The sequence below is a fragment of the Mus caroli genome, unplaced genomic scaffold (genome assembly GCF_978045245.1).
Source record: "Mus caroli unplaced genomic scaffold, Mus_caroli_1 scaffold_7, whole genome shotgun sequence".
NCBI classification, from domain to species: domain Eukaryota; kingdom Metazoa; phylum Chordata; class Mammalia; order Rodentia; family Muridae; genus Mus; species Mus caroli.
In genome coordinates this window covers 49,199,198-49,212,942 of record NW_028227262.1, presented here as the reverse complement: position 1 = coordinate 49,212,942, position 13,745 = coordinate 49,199,198, and the positions used below count along the sequence as shown (strand labels likewise).

Sequence of the window (13,745 nt, the reverse complement as noted above, 5' to 3'; positions counted from 1 at the left end):
GAGCGTGCTTGGAAAGGCTCGCAAGACAGAGTCAAACGGGAATGCGGGGCTACAGTTCTGCTCGGAGCTCCAGATTGCCCTCCCACGGTCTAAAATCTCTTAGTTTTGAAAGCAAGCAAATCCTCAGAAGCAGGAAAACATGGAGCCACGTCAACCAATCCCCTGGTGCTGCTCAAGGTACTATGGGCAAATCCCTGGGGGTGGGGGTGGGGAGAGGGCTGCCCAGCCCATCATGGTGTGCAAGAAGGTGCTTTCTAGCACTTGGGCAGCTCAGGATTCTCTCTTCCTTCTGACTCACGCCCAAGCACTCGCCCAGCCTCCTCTCTTTGCCTTTCTTCAGGGAGTCTATAGGAGGAGAGCAGGAAGCCAGGGTGACCACCTGTGACCTGGAAAGTTGCCTGGCCGTGGACAGCCCTGAGTTCCACCACTGTCTGAAAAGGGAAGAATGAGATTATGACTTCTACCCAGAAGCTTTTCCAACAAAGCCAACCCTTTAGGGTATTGGTGCACACCAGACAGCAGAAAAGGAGCAACAGGAAAGGAAAGGAAAGGAAAGGAAAGGAAAGGAAAGGAAAGGAAAGGAAAGGAAAGGAAAGGAAAGGAAAGGAAAGGAAAGGAAAGGAAAGGAAAGGAAAGGAAAGGGCAATGGGATAGGGGAGGAGGCATGGAGGAACTGGAAAAACAGCTCAGCAGTTAAGAATACATGCTACTCTTCAAAAAAAAAAAAAAATCTGCTTAGCTGGGCGTGGTGGCACACGCCTTTAATCCCAGCACTCGGGAGGCAGAGGCAGGTGGATTTCTGAGTTCGAGGCCAGCCTGGTCTACAAAGTGAGTGCCAGGACAGCCAGGGCTACACAGAGAAACCCTGTCTCGAAAAACCAAAAAAAAAAAAAAAAAGAATACATGCTACTCTTGCACAGGGCACAGGCTCAGTTCCCAGCACCATAGGAGACAGCTCAAAACTTCCTCTAAGTCCACTTCCAGGGCATCTAATGTCCTCTTCCAGCCTTGGCAGACATCCGTAAGCACATGGTACATATACACAAAGGCAGGTGCACACACACATTCACATAAAATGAAGAAGAAGATGCCAGGGCCAGTGGCTGAGGCCAGTGCATGCACAGACACATACCTGACAGCCACTCCTCTCTCTGCTTGGACAATGAAGTGAACACTGTTGTCCCCAGCTTCTCTCTCTCACTCAAACTTAAGAGTTGCTAGGGTTTTGTTTGCTGCCTTGTTTTAGTTTTTCTGATACAAGATATGGGTCAAGAGCCCCAATACCATTATTATGCCTGTTTTATTTTGTGCCAAAGATGTGAGAAAAATAGCCAGATTTCCCCAGCAGAAGTAGGCACCTCTCTTAAAGGATAATTTAGTGCTGTTTCAGTGGACAGAAAACCATGCATCCCTGTCCAGCCTTCAGAATGGATCCTAATAAAACAGTGGTCACTGGGGGGAAATTCAGTGCCAAGTTGCAAAGAGATACATCACAACATTATCTACAGTACATAAAACTGAGGGAAGTATCACTACAAACCAAATAAATTATCATCATTCATAATGAGAAGCACTACAGAAGTATTGCAAAATAAACAAGGACATGGAAGGACCCATGACACCCCCCAAATCACTTGTTGAATGATACATTGCAAAGGAATAAAACTGCATTATATTACAAAAAAAGTATTCTTCTCAAATTGATGGTTTGATGAATCTGCTGTGTGATAGCAGCTACAAATGAGCCTGTTACATAGGCTATCCCACAACCCCTGAAGTAAGGTTTATCAGCCCCACTTTAGAGGTAGAAAATGGTAACAGAGAAATAACTTATCCAAAGTCAAGTTCTAAGTAACTGACATCCAGAGTTTACATCCAAGACTTATGGCAAAGCCCTTGGCGGCTTCCTACCAGGCGCCCCTCATAAAGGTATGAGTGTACTTAAAGCTACTCTAAGCATATTTTCCTAGGTGGAAAAAAAAAAAAAAGATGAGAAAAGCATTCAGGAGAAAGAAAGAGAGAGAGAGAGAGAGAGAGAGAGAGAGAGAGAGAGAGAGAGAGAGAGAGAAAGAAAGAAAGAAAGAAAGAAAGAAAGAAAGAAAGAAAGAAAGAAAGAAAGAAAGAAAGAGAGTGAGCAATCGATCCAGGCTAGCCGTGACCCTTCCTGGGGTGAAGCTTTGGACTTATTTTTACTTTGCCTTCATTTAATTTTTTTTAAACACTTGTCATAAATCACTTTAGCAATAAGAGGAAAAAGGAAATATGTCTTTTATTTGTTTGTTTTAAACGGAGGCTGGGGAGAGAGCTCAGTTGCTAAAGTAGTTGCCTTGTATAAGAACCTGAATTGGATTCCCAAAACCTACATAAAAATCTGGGTGTGGTGGCACACACTTATAATCTCACCGCTGGAGTAGTAGGGCCAAGTGGATCCCTGGGGCTAACTGGCTATCCAGTCTAGCTTACTTGGCAAGCTCTGTGCAAATGAGAGACCCTTACTTATATGTCTCTCTGTCTCTCTCTCTCTCTCTCCACCTCTCCCTTCCCCTCCCCTCCCCCTCCCTCTCCTCCTCCCACTCACGCTTTAGAAATTCTAGTCACTCCTTCATAAGGCTGAAAATCCCTCTCTAGAGATGAAAGTCAAATAAGGTTCCAAGATTGTCCTAACATCTGCACACACGACTGGTCCCAGGGTCCCATCCGCCTCAACCCAAACTCTCAGCAGCTGAAGAAACAATTTGGACAGATGTGTGGAATAACACTTGGTTTCACATACCAACTTGTACAGCAGGCTGGCTCTCAGCATCCTGGGTGCCACTGACCCTGCTAGCCTAAGTCTCTCCGATCAACTGACAGGGGAACTGAGAGCATCTGCAGTAACAGACAGATCATGCACACACTCTCTATCTAGCCCCCGAGTTCTCAGTCCTGGTCTCTGTGACAACCCCTTCCATGCATGGCAACACACCTCCCCTCTGTGTGCATGCCGTCAGTCCTCATCGGAATTTCTCCCTGGAAGTGTTCTCTTGCCACTCTTTCCGAATTTAACCACGGTGATCAGATTTGAAGGATGAACATCCTCATTGTCTCCAAGGGATGAAACATCAAACTCATTTCCTTATCATTCCAGAGGCCCCAACTCTGAGACCAAGGCATTAGCAAATATGACCCTTTCCAAGGCCCTCTCTCCTTGAATTATATACATGGGGGTCTTCCTCTCACCTTGTCGCACGTTCTTCTCTCTGAGCATGTCACATGGGATAAGAGACTATCACAGTGATCACATTTTATCTCCTGTTTACATTTATGTGCATATGCCTCCCTATGGGGGTCAGAGGTCAATCTCCAGTGTCACTTTGCTCAAGTGCCACCCTGATGAAAAATGTGTACTCTGCCTATCTGTTATAACATTTCAAGTCAACCTCTCAATGTTTCGAAGTCCTTTCTTTTGGTGATAATAATAATAAAAAAACAAGCCTCCCCTACCTTGGTATATATAAAGTCAAACACTGTGTGTAAAATAAGCTCCTGAGGACATCTGTATGCTATGGATCCTGTATGATGTGACACTCTCCAATTCAGTGTCATGGCTGGCCAGTGCACCCCAGGAAATTCACTTAACACTCTCTTCCCAGCTCTGGGTGTACAAGTGGAGACCACCATGCTGAGGTGCCTACCTGTGTTCAGTGTAGATGGAGACACAGAGGTAAAAGACGGCACCACCACATGCCCGCCCCCAATCTCCATGTATAACCCATTCCTAGCAGCATGGTAGATGCCAACAGTACCCATACTAGCCCCCGATCTGCAGAGGGACGCCTACCAAACAAAATAGCCACCAATGAATGCTGTGGCCAGTCAGGTCTGGAGACCCAGCTTGGCCTCGTGTTTATGTTTGTACAAAGGCGGGGCAGGAAAGTATTCCTGGCCAGAGCTCTGAATCTGGGCCATGAGATAAACATAAATCAAAGGTAAAGGTCAGTTTTTAAAAGTCAGTACATTCTTCATTAAAACCAATTTTTTAATAAATGAAGTTTCTTGAACCACAGCATATAATTTACAAAGTGCAAATGTCTGATATATGTGTGCTAAATTCAAAGAAACAATCATTATTAAACACCCCATTATGTAAGCTGAGGAAATACATTTGCAGTCTGTGCATCGGTTACAATATTTCCACCAAGCCTCCCAATGTTTGGCAGTTCCTTCCTTTGGTGATAATAAAGGGCTTTTCTTTCCATTAAATATCTAAATTAAGTCAAATAGTGTATGTTAAATAAGCTCGTAAGTTCTTTTGTATGATGCAATGCTGTCTTGAAATGCTTATCTACTGAGCACTCCGACTTATAGGCCAGCGGTTTGTGTCCCCTGCAGAGCCCTGGGACCCCGCTGGCTTGGCCAGACTGTGAAAATAAGCTTCAAATGACCAAACGTAACTACAACTTTAAAAGTAGGAACCGGGGCAGACACAACAAACCCCAGCGCAGCCAGCTTGCTTGTCATAATTCATGTGTGTGGAATTCGACTGTGAAAGCATTCACGGAGAGCTCTGTTTCCTCCACGGGGCACTCATGTGGAATGTCCAGAGTTTGAAAAGCTGCTGATAAGCTGCTCCTGATTACAAGTCTACAAGTTGTAGAGTTAATCGAAAAAATATTTATTCCCACCCCACAAAGCAACTCCAGTGTCAACTCGGGCTAGGAAACCATGGGCTCTGGTGCCAGGGAGCTGATAGGTCAGCTAGTACCCAGAATTCATAGTGCATCTCTGTAAGCCCATGCTCCCACGGTGTGAGGAGAGGTCAATCGGAGAGACTCCCCAGGCAGCCTGGCACTCACAGTGACAATAAGAGACTCTATTTCAGACAGGTGAAAGGTCAAGATGAATGCCCAAAGTTGCCCTCTGACCTCCACAGATAGATCATGGCATAAATATACCCACAATCACCACAGTAATACACACAAGCACACACACCACGATCTGTCTCTTTGTTCATTCCTTTGTTTAGTGCACTACTGCTGCTGGCCCTGTTTTAACACTAAGGTGGATCTCTTGGTTTCTTCTCCCCATGCCCACCCCCACCTTGGTTTCCTCTTAACTTCCATTTGCAAGTGATTTTTCATCTGGGTGGCCTATATCATCACTCACAATGATGGGTTGGAGGGGGGAAGGGGTATGTTCAACAAGTTTTAATGATTACAAAACATAATCCCACAGATTTTTTTTTTAACAAGAGAAAGTTACATGGATCTAGGTAAGTATAGATGTGAAAGCCATGCATGAATATGCAAGCATAAATACAGAAAAAGGTAATAATCCAATTAACACCTCATCAAGCTACTTAACAAAGCCAGCTTCAGCCTCAGACGGAAGTGGAGAGGGCTGAGAGTGGTGACAGCCATGATGATACCTGTCATTTCTCCAGCATTAACTTATGTACCAAAGGCAGTGTGCAGACCTTGACACTTGATCTCTCACTTGGCTCCACACAGTAACACTGCTGTATAGAAATACATCCTTAACAGATGAGCACTGAGACACAGGGATGGGAAACCACCTGCTCAAGGTCACACAGAATCCAGTGGAGGAACCTGGGCTAAAAGCTGGCTCACCCTGTGCTAGGATGCCTCCCAGTGGTGCCTAGGAGGTAAGATACGGAGGAAAGGCCCATTGTGTGGGGCCCACACCTGGCCCCACAATGACCTCTTATGTTGGCTAAGGGACACAAAACCCCACCCACGTCCCATTTTAGGAAAAGATCCAAGAGCAGAAATGTTCTGCAAGTGAGTGGGAGGCTAAGCACCTACATCCTAACCCTCCCTGGAGCAAGAGAGCAAGAAAGCCCAGCCTCTTCTTTTCTGCTGCCATGTCTTGACTGCAATGCTCCCAAACTCATTGAGAGAAAGTTTCTGAAGTGTTTAAATAGCCCTATGTGAAAACCATTCCAGAAGCACCCATCTAAGACAGGGAAGTACTGGGAGAAGTCTGCTGTAAGAGTACAATTCAACTCTGTTTGATAAACAGTGGGTGGAAGAATGGAGCCAGGGGCTGCCGAGCAGGCTCGGTTAGCAAAGTGCTTCCAACTCCCCAGGAAGGTCTGGGTCCGCCTCCAGAACCTCTGTGATAAAGCCAGGTACAGTGGCATAGCCTTGTAATACTGGCTTCAGGCATGCGGAGATGGTGGATCCTAGGGGCTCGTCGGTGGCCAGCCTCACCTATTCGGGAGGTTCCAGGCCCATTAAAGACCCATGTCACACATTAAAGGACATCTAGGTAGATAGTATCTAAAGAATGATACCTAAGGTTGACCTGTGGCCTCTACAGGAAAGCAGACTCACAAGCAAAAATGGTGGACTATCCTTTGTCGAGTGCTTATTCAAACTGGACAGTCGCCGCCTCTTAGGGTAGAAAGAACACTGGAAAGAGTGGACTAGATCGCACACGAATGCCAGTTTCCATCAGAGACAGAGAGAGAGCTTCTTGAGGGTGCAGGGAAGCAGCACCCCTCATCTGCAAAGCCTGGAAGCTAAAAGCCCAGCAGTACGACCTCAGTTTTAAGAGGTCCACAATGCAAATCCTCACAAGGGAGAGTTGTAATAGCAACACACTCCCCCAATAGCCTGGGGGTCAGAGGCAGAATAGCAATCTGCTCTGTGGCAATGAACCTGGCATTCTCCAGACCTGGCTGTCTACCTGCCTTCATAGCCTTTCTTACAGGACCTCAGGTTCAACCTACCAGGAACTCGATGTCTCCCTAGCACAGGCTCCACCCACTTCCTTCCCAACTGCACTCTATGACCACTCTGTTCTTCTTCCTTTATAAATCCTGGTGTGTCAATAATGAGTACTAGCTTTCTCTCAAACCCTGCCTTTACTTCACTAGGAAATCCTGCCCTCTGTACAACTGTCCAAATGTCATTACGCCTCACCTTACTCCAAAGCCGCCAGCTCTAACATCACTCTACCTTCACTGGGGAAGAGAACTCAAGCACCCCCACCTACTTCCTATTTCCAACAACGTGATCATTAAAAATCTCAGTTGGGGGCCAGAAGGTGGTGATGCACACCTCTAATCCCAGCACTCAGGAGGCAGAGGCAGGCAGAGCTCTTGCGAGTCAGAGACTACTGACTGATCTACAGAGTGAGTTCTACTACAGTAAGGGCTGTTACACAGAGAAATTCTATGACAAAACAAAAGGGGCTGGGCAGAGATGGCTCAGCAGTTAACAGCACCGACTGTTCTTCCAGAGGTTCCAAGTTCAATTCCGAGAAACCACATGGTGGCTCACAACGATCTGTAATGAGATCAGATGCCCTCTTCTGGTGTGTCTGAAAACATCGACAGTGTACTCGTATACATAAAATAAATAAATAAATCTTTTTTTAAAAAAGGAGAAAAAGGAAAACAAAACAAAAAAGGAATACAGAGAGGGACAGAGCAGAACACCTAATATCCTGCTCTGCCCCCAGCATGCACGTAAGCACACACACATGCATGCGCGTGCGCGCACACACACACACACATACACACACTCACATATACTTGTATATACCTCCTCCCTTCCCTTCCTTACCTTTTCCTCCCCCACCCCCAGCCCCTGCACTATTAAAAGAAAAAAGCATAATACATTCATACTCACAGGTGGAACAGGAATCAAAGTTTGAGTCCCTTCCTGGCCCGACCCACCAACAGAGCTCCTAACCCACCAAGTTCTACCTACATCACCACAAGTAGCTGTTGCAGCCTCCACAACAATCCTCCACCACCCAGGGCATGACTCCTACCAGAGGGCCCCTTCTGTTAACTATTCCCTCTGCCTGGAACACCAAGGCTAACTTCCATACCACCTTCAAGGTTTCACTCAAATAGCACATCATTTAAAGAGGGTTGGCTGGCTACAGTCCTTAAGCACGGCTCCCACATTGGCAGTACCAACCTCACATTCCTTCTTAGCCACATCCCATCCAACACACTAAACCGTTAATGGATTACATCAACCTGTCAAACAACCTTCTCTCTTTCCCAAAGATGAGCATGTATTGGGCCAGGCACTTGTTTTCCTCACTGGTCTGACTGCCATGCCAGAATGAAATGAGCACAAAACAGGCAGGTAGGCCCCAGGTAATCATTTGTTGAATAAAGGACAGGATGGCATGGACTACCTTTTTCCAGTTTGCTTGTGGTTTGGTTTAATTTGCTCTGGCAGGATCTTGTGTATCTGATTGGCCTTTAATTTGTTAGGTAGGCTACCATGCCTAATTTATGCAGTTCTGGAGATTAAATCTACAATCTCATGCATGTTATACAAGCATACTACCAACTTATCTACACCCCTAGCTCCTAACCCCCTTTAAGATACCCTAAGTCCTGGAGGGAACACATTCAAGCCACAACAAGGGGGTGCTTAGATATCACCCAAGAACATAGTGAGATGATTTCTAATTCAAGAAAGGCCTAGTTGGGAGAGAGTAGAGATATTCATGGGCTTCCACTCTGTGCAACTCTCAGACCTGGAGGAGGGTGCCGGGTTTGTACCGAATAGAGAAAAACCTACCTTCTGCCTTCCCATCTCTTCCCTGTCCAATCCTTGGGGGCCAAGGATGTATCTAAGGTAGGACACACTTGTTTTGTGTGTAAAACGTTTTAGGTTCTATAAAGAGCACCTTGCAAACCATGGTGGTGCATACCTGTGATCTCAGCATTTGAGAAGTCAGGAGGATCTGAAGTTCAAGGTCATCTTCAACCACAACATGTGCTCCTTGTCAGCCCATGATACATACCCAGGGCCAAACCAAAACGATAAGATTATTCAAAAAGGGCAGTCCTACCAAATGGAATTAACAGATTTATTAGAGAACAAGGGAAGGCCTTCCTTTCTTTCTTACCTATCTATTTCTGCTCTGTATTCTTGCCTTGTGGAAGATATAGCCTTCTTGGTGTCACCTCAATAGGAGAGGATGGAGACTACAGAGATGGCTCTGCAGTTAAAAGCACTTGCAGTAGATCTAGGATCAGTATCCAGCACTGGCACATCTGTTCACAACCACTTATGACTCCAGTTCCAAGAACTCTGATGATCTCTTCTGGTGTCCTTGAGTACCAAGCACACATATACAGTGCTCTTTCGTACATATAGGTAAATACTCATCCACATAAATTAAGCACATTGGAGCAGAGAGAAAAGACCCTTATCAACCAACCAGTGGGCAGCTTAACGTGGACTCTCTTGCTTAATAAATTACCTCATCTCGGGTATTTTCTTATAGCATCCCAGCCTGCTACTTCCGTCTCCCAATACTCTCTTCTACTTGCTCACAAGACACCCAGTCCAAACACGATGAAAACACAGGTCCAGTTCAGAAAACTGTTACAGAATAAAAATGAGTCGGACTCACAGCAAGCTCAAAAGAAAAATGGAAATTTCTCTAAAAATGAAAATTTTAATTCAACAATATAAACATAATCATGGCAACAGCTTTTAAGGTTTATGTTAACACAGAAATTTTAAGATGAAGCATTATCTTATCGCACCCCCCACCCCACCCTGCCCACACACACCATCCCAATAAAAGCTGGCATTTCTAGATCCCCTCATAATTGGATCATAACTGTGAAGATATGGGCTTAGGTCTATTTCTCATGACATCTGTCCCACACGTTATGCTCCAATCAAAGCTGCCTGCAGAAGGTGCTAGGGACACTTCTAGGGGGGGCCAGGAACTCTCACTGTTTTTGAATCATAGCCTCACTTACCAATGCCATTTTAGTTCTGCATATTGGTTTACATTCAGAAGTAATTAAATTTAAAAGAAACGTTCAACTGAATGGTAAACGCATTTCCCTTTGATCAAAATTTACACAGCAAAAACCGTACTGCCTATTTATACAGCTGAGCTCTCCGGGCGTCTCTGGAATCAGACTCATGGAATAAGAGTCATTTTCTAGCTTTTATTAGTTACTATAATGATTGGAGACATGGGTCATCAAAATGCCTGCGCCAGAACCAATCTAATGTTGCTGTGAAGTCGCATTGTGAAATTAAAAGTGGTCGAGGGAGGGAGGAAAGGGGCCGTTTTTTTTTGCTGTGTGGGCAGAAAAGAAAAGAAGTAACACAAGGATCTAACACTGGTCAGGGAGCAAACTTACTTCGAGTTCTAGCTAACTCACTTCTGCTTCCACACAAGGGAAAACACATCTGTTAGTAACGCAGTAAGTACCAGAGATAGATTACACCAAGGAGTAACACTCTAGAACAATGACTGTAACTAAGAAATGAATATCTTCTTAGGAAAGCAAAGGTTAGAGCACAGTGTTGCTAACATTTAAAAGAGTATTTTATGGACCAGTGAGATGATTTCATTGATCAACGCACCTGCCTGACAAACCTAGAAACCCGAGTTTCATCCTTGGAATCCAGGTAAAGGCCGGAGGGAGTTAGTTGACTTTATAAAGTTGACCCCACACATGCCCCACCACATCAACACATACACAAACACGATAATAAATATCTTCTATTAAAAGTCATTCTGTCTGAAGCCAAGCAAGATGATCAGGGTAGTTCAGTCGAAGTTCTACAGATTTTGACTACTGAAATGATGTTTATAGAATAGAACTTATAAGGGACACAGCAGCTAAATATGATATATGATCCCCTTTGGATTCTGGATGGACACAAACAGCAGCTCCCAAAGTCTTTGCTGAGAGCCTGAGAAAGTCTGGCAATAATAGTCTTCCATGGCCTTCATTTGCTTCTGGTAAGGTAGGAGCTGATCACACACAGTTCAATAGTGTTTGGTGATGGAGTTTTGAGATGCAGTGTGTCTGACTGCCCGTGTCTGAGAACATAGGAGAGAAAGCAAGGAAAAGAAATGGAGAAGATGAAGTGATGAATGAAGGTGAAGCAACTCCCACATCACATTTCTAAAACATATGCACGTATTTGAAATATTAGAAGAAAACTGAATTCAAGCTCCATCTCCTTATTCCTCTTCAAGAACAGATGATCTTGATTCTTTTTCTAGACAACAAAATTCACCAGAATGAAATATAGTCTTCTGTTCTTTCATTTATAGAGTCACTCAACAAATATGGAAAAAGCACCTACCCAGGTTCCATGGAGGGTGGGTCTGTCAAAGCTGCCCCCAACCCCAGGAAATCCAAATAACTTCCAGTTATTGGTTCTAGAAAAATATGGCTTCCTGATTTCTATGTGCAGCCAGGCACTCTAATGGGTCCAGAGAAAATGACCCATTCTTGAATTCACAGCTTCAGGTTGTCAAAATAGGGTTAAAAAATTACACATTGGCCAAAAATATTACATTACAATGAAGGTGGTCTGCCAAAAAGAGGATGGGGGTAGAGACACATAGGCAAAGCCAGATGACAGTCATAACGCAGCAGCAAGCCGGAGTCCATACACATTCCGTGCAAAGGGACAGTAATAACCAGATGCTTTCAAATGATGGAAACGCTGTCGTGTTATGTGTGACAAGAGCTAAATAAGTAACAAGGCAAGAATGGATCTACCATCGCCCAGGGGTTTCCTGGGTTTAGTAGGCAAACTGGCAACAGGAATTATATTATCAAGTACTACCCTGTGCCACTTTATTAGCTGTCAGGGCAAAGTCTATTATGAGTGTCAGTGGTAAGATACTGATCTTCCCACTGCCAGAGCAACTTGGCCAATCACACAGAAATGCTTCGCCCAGAACACACCCGGCCTTCCAGGAACACTGAGCTGTGATGCCGCCTCTCCTTAAGAATGAGTCTTGGGGAGATAGCTCAGTGATTAACAGCACCAGCTGCTCGACCAAAGGACCTAGTTTCAATTCCCAGCCCCACATGGCAGCTCATGACTGTCTGTAGCTCCAATTCCAGGGGAGCTGATACCCTTACACAGACATGCAGGCAAAACACCAACACACATAAAATAAAAATAAATCAATCTTTTTTAAAAAAAAGAGCTTCATGTTCATATCAGAAGCACTCTATTTTACTATGTACTATATACTGTGTACTGGCTCCAATGTTTCCTGGTTCAAATTCTGGCTGGTTGGCCTTAGCCACGTTGTCCTCGACAAGTTGCTTAGCCATTCCAGATCCAGTTTCTTCCACTGTAAGATGGAGAAACAAACTCATTGGGTTATTGCAAAGCTAAAATTCATTCATTCAAGTCTGAGGAGATGACTCAATGGATCAAGCATTTTGCAACGTGAGAGGATTGAAATTCAGATCCCTGAAACCCATGTAAAAGGCTGGGCAGACACAGAGGTTGCCTATAATCCCACTAGAGATAGGGGATGCCCAGATCTAGCTAACAAGCTAACCAGTGAACTCAGGTTCTATTAAGAGACCCTCCCTCAAGAAATAAAGGGGGAAGAATGAGAAAGACATCCCACACCAATTTTGAGCCTTCATATTTGCCCATACATATATGTGCACTTACACACACATATATACACACATGTTAACACACATTCATATATGCATGCACACCACACACACACACACACACACACACACACACACACGCATCATAAAAACAGAACCATCTCTCCAAATCTCCCTGCACCTGTCCTGAAAGATGAGCTCACCAGTCACATTGTTCTGTGGCACTCTTTGCTCTGTCTTAAAAACACGCAGGGATTGTGGCAGGGAGAAGAGAGGCTTCCAACTTCTCAGGCCCCTGTCTTCTCACTATTTGTAAACAGTCTGTCAACCCTCCTCAGAAGCAAACTTTTCCCAGAAAAGAAAAAAAGAAAAAAAAAATCACCTCTTATTTCATCTTCTTCATGAACAATGGTTTGAGTAAGCTAGTCAGAATTCTATCTTTTCAGCTTAACAACCCACCACATACATGGGGGAGGTGGTGTGTGTGTGTGTCTGTGTGTGTGTCTGTGTGTGTGTGTGTGTGTGTGTGTATTAGAGGACAGTTTTCATGAGTCAGTACTCAGTTCTCTTTTTCTACAATGTGGTCCTGAGAACTGAACTTGGGTGTCAGGCATGGCATCCTGAGCCTGTACCTTCTGGGCCATTTCATCATCCCAGAACCCTGCAGTGTCTTCTGTACTTGATATAAGTGTGACTTAATGAATAGCTAGAGTCAGATGGACACACTGATCCAGTCAGACCTCTAGCAGCAAAGAAACTCCTAGACTCCCCATTCCTACCTTTGTCAGGCCAGCAGAATTCCACCTCGAGTTGGAAAACTCAAGGTTGATCCATCAAACCTTCCCTCTCAGTCGGGTGGTGGAAGCAGTGGTGGCCCACGCCTTTAATCCCAGCATCTGGGAGGCAGGAGCAGGCAGATCTCTGAGTTCAAGGCCAGCCTGGTCTATAGAACTAGTTTCAGGCAGCTAGGGATACACAGAGAAACCCTGTCTCAAAAACCAAAAAAAAAAAAAAACCAAAAACCAAAAAAAAAACCAAAAAACAGCAACAAAAGCTTTCATTCTCTTGCTATTTTCTTGGAGAACATATAGCTGGATATGGCAGTACATGCCAGGCTGGTATATACATAGTGAGTTCTAGGCCAGACAGAGTTACATAGTGAGACCCGTGCTGAAAATCCTAAAAAATCCCATGCTTCTTCTTCTCTAGCCAACTGTAGTCTAGCTCCACAGAGGAGTAAGTTCACAAATTATTTGCTCATCTTTTTCTCAACACCTTTCACCTGACTAAAGGATATACTTATTGGTGTGCACTACTTCCAAGGCTGTCCACAAATCATTCAGTGGTTCTCTGTGGT

At 44.6% G+C, this 13,745-nt stretch overlaps 1 protein-coding gene across 11 annotated transcripts in view; it reads right to left on the bottom strand.

Annotated features, from left to right (window-relative positions):
• Positions 1-13,745, bottom strand: part of Foxp1 (forkhead box P1) — a 597,317-nt gene that overhangs the window by 520,567 nt on the left and 63,005 nt on the right. Inside the window, exons 1-2 of one of the 11 annotated variants that reach the window (XM_085840215.1) lie at positions 8,884-9,214; positions 8,686-8,756 (exon numbers count right to left, since the gene is read on the bottom strand). The exons of 9 other annotated variants lie outside the window; for them this stretch is intronic. The gene's annotated coding sequence lies outside the window, so the exon portion shown is untranslated. Of the gene's footprint in view, positions 1-8,685; positions 8,757-8,883; positions 9,215-13,745 lie in introns of those variants that run through there. One more of the 11 variants, XM_085840216.1, reaches the window with a different exon arrangement.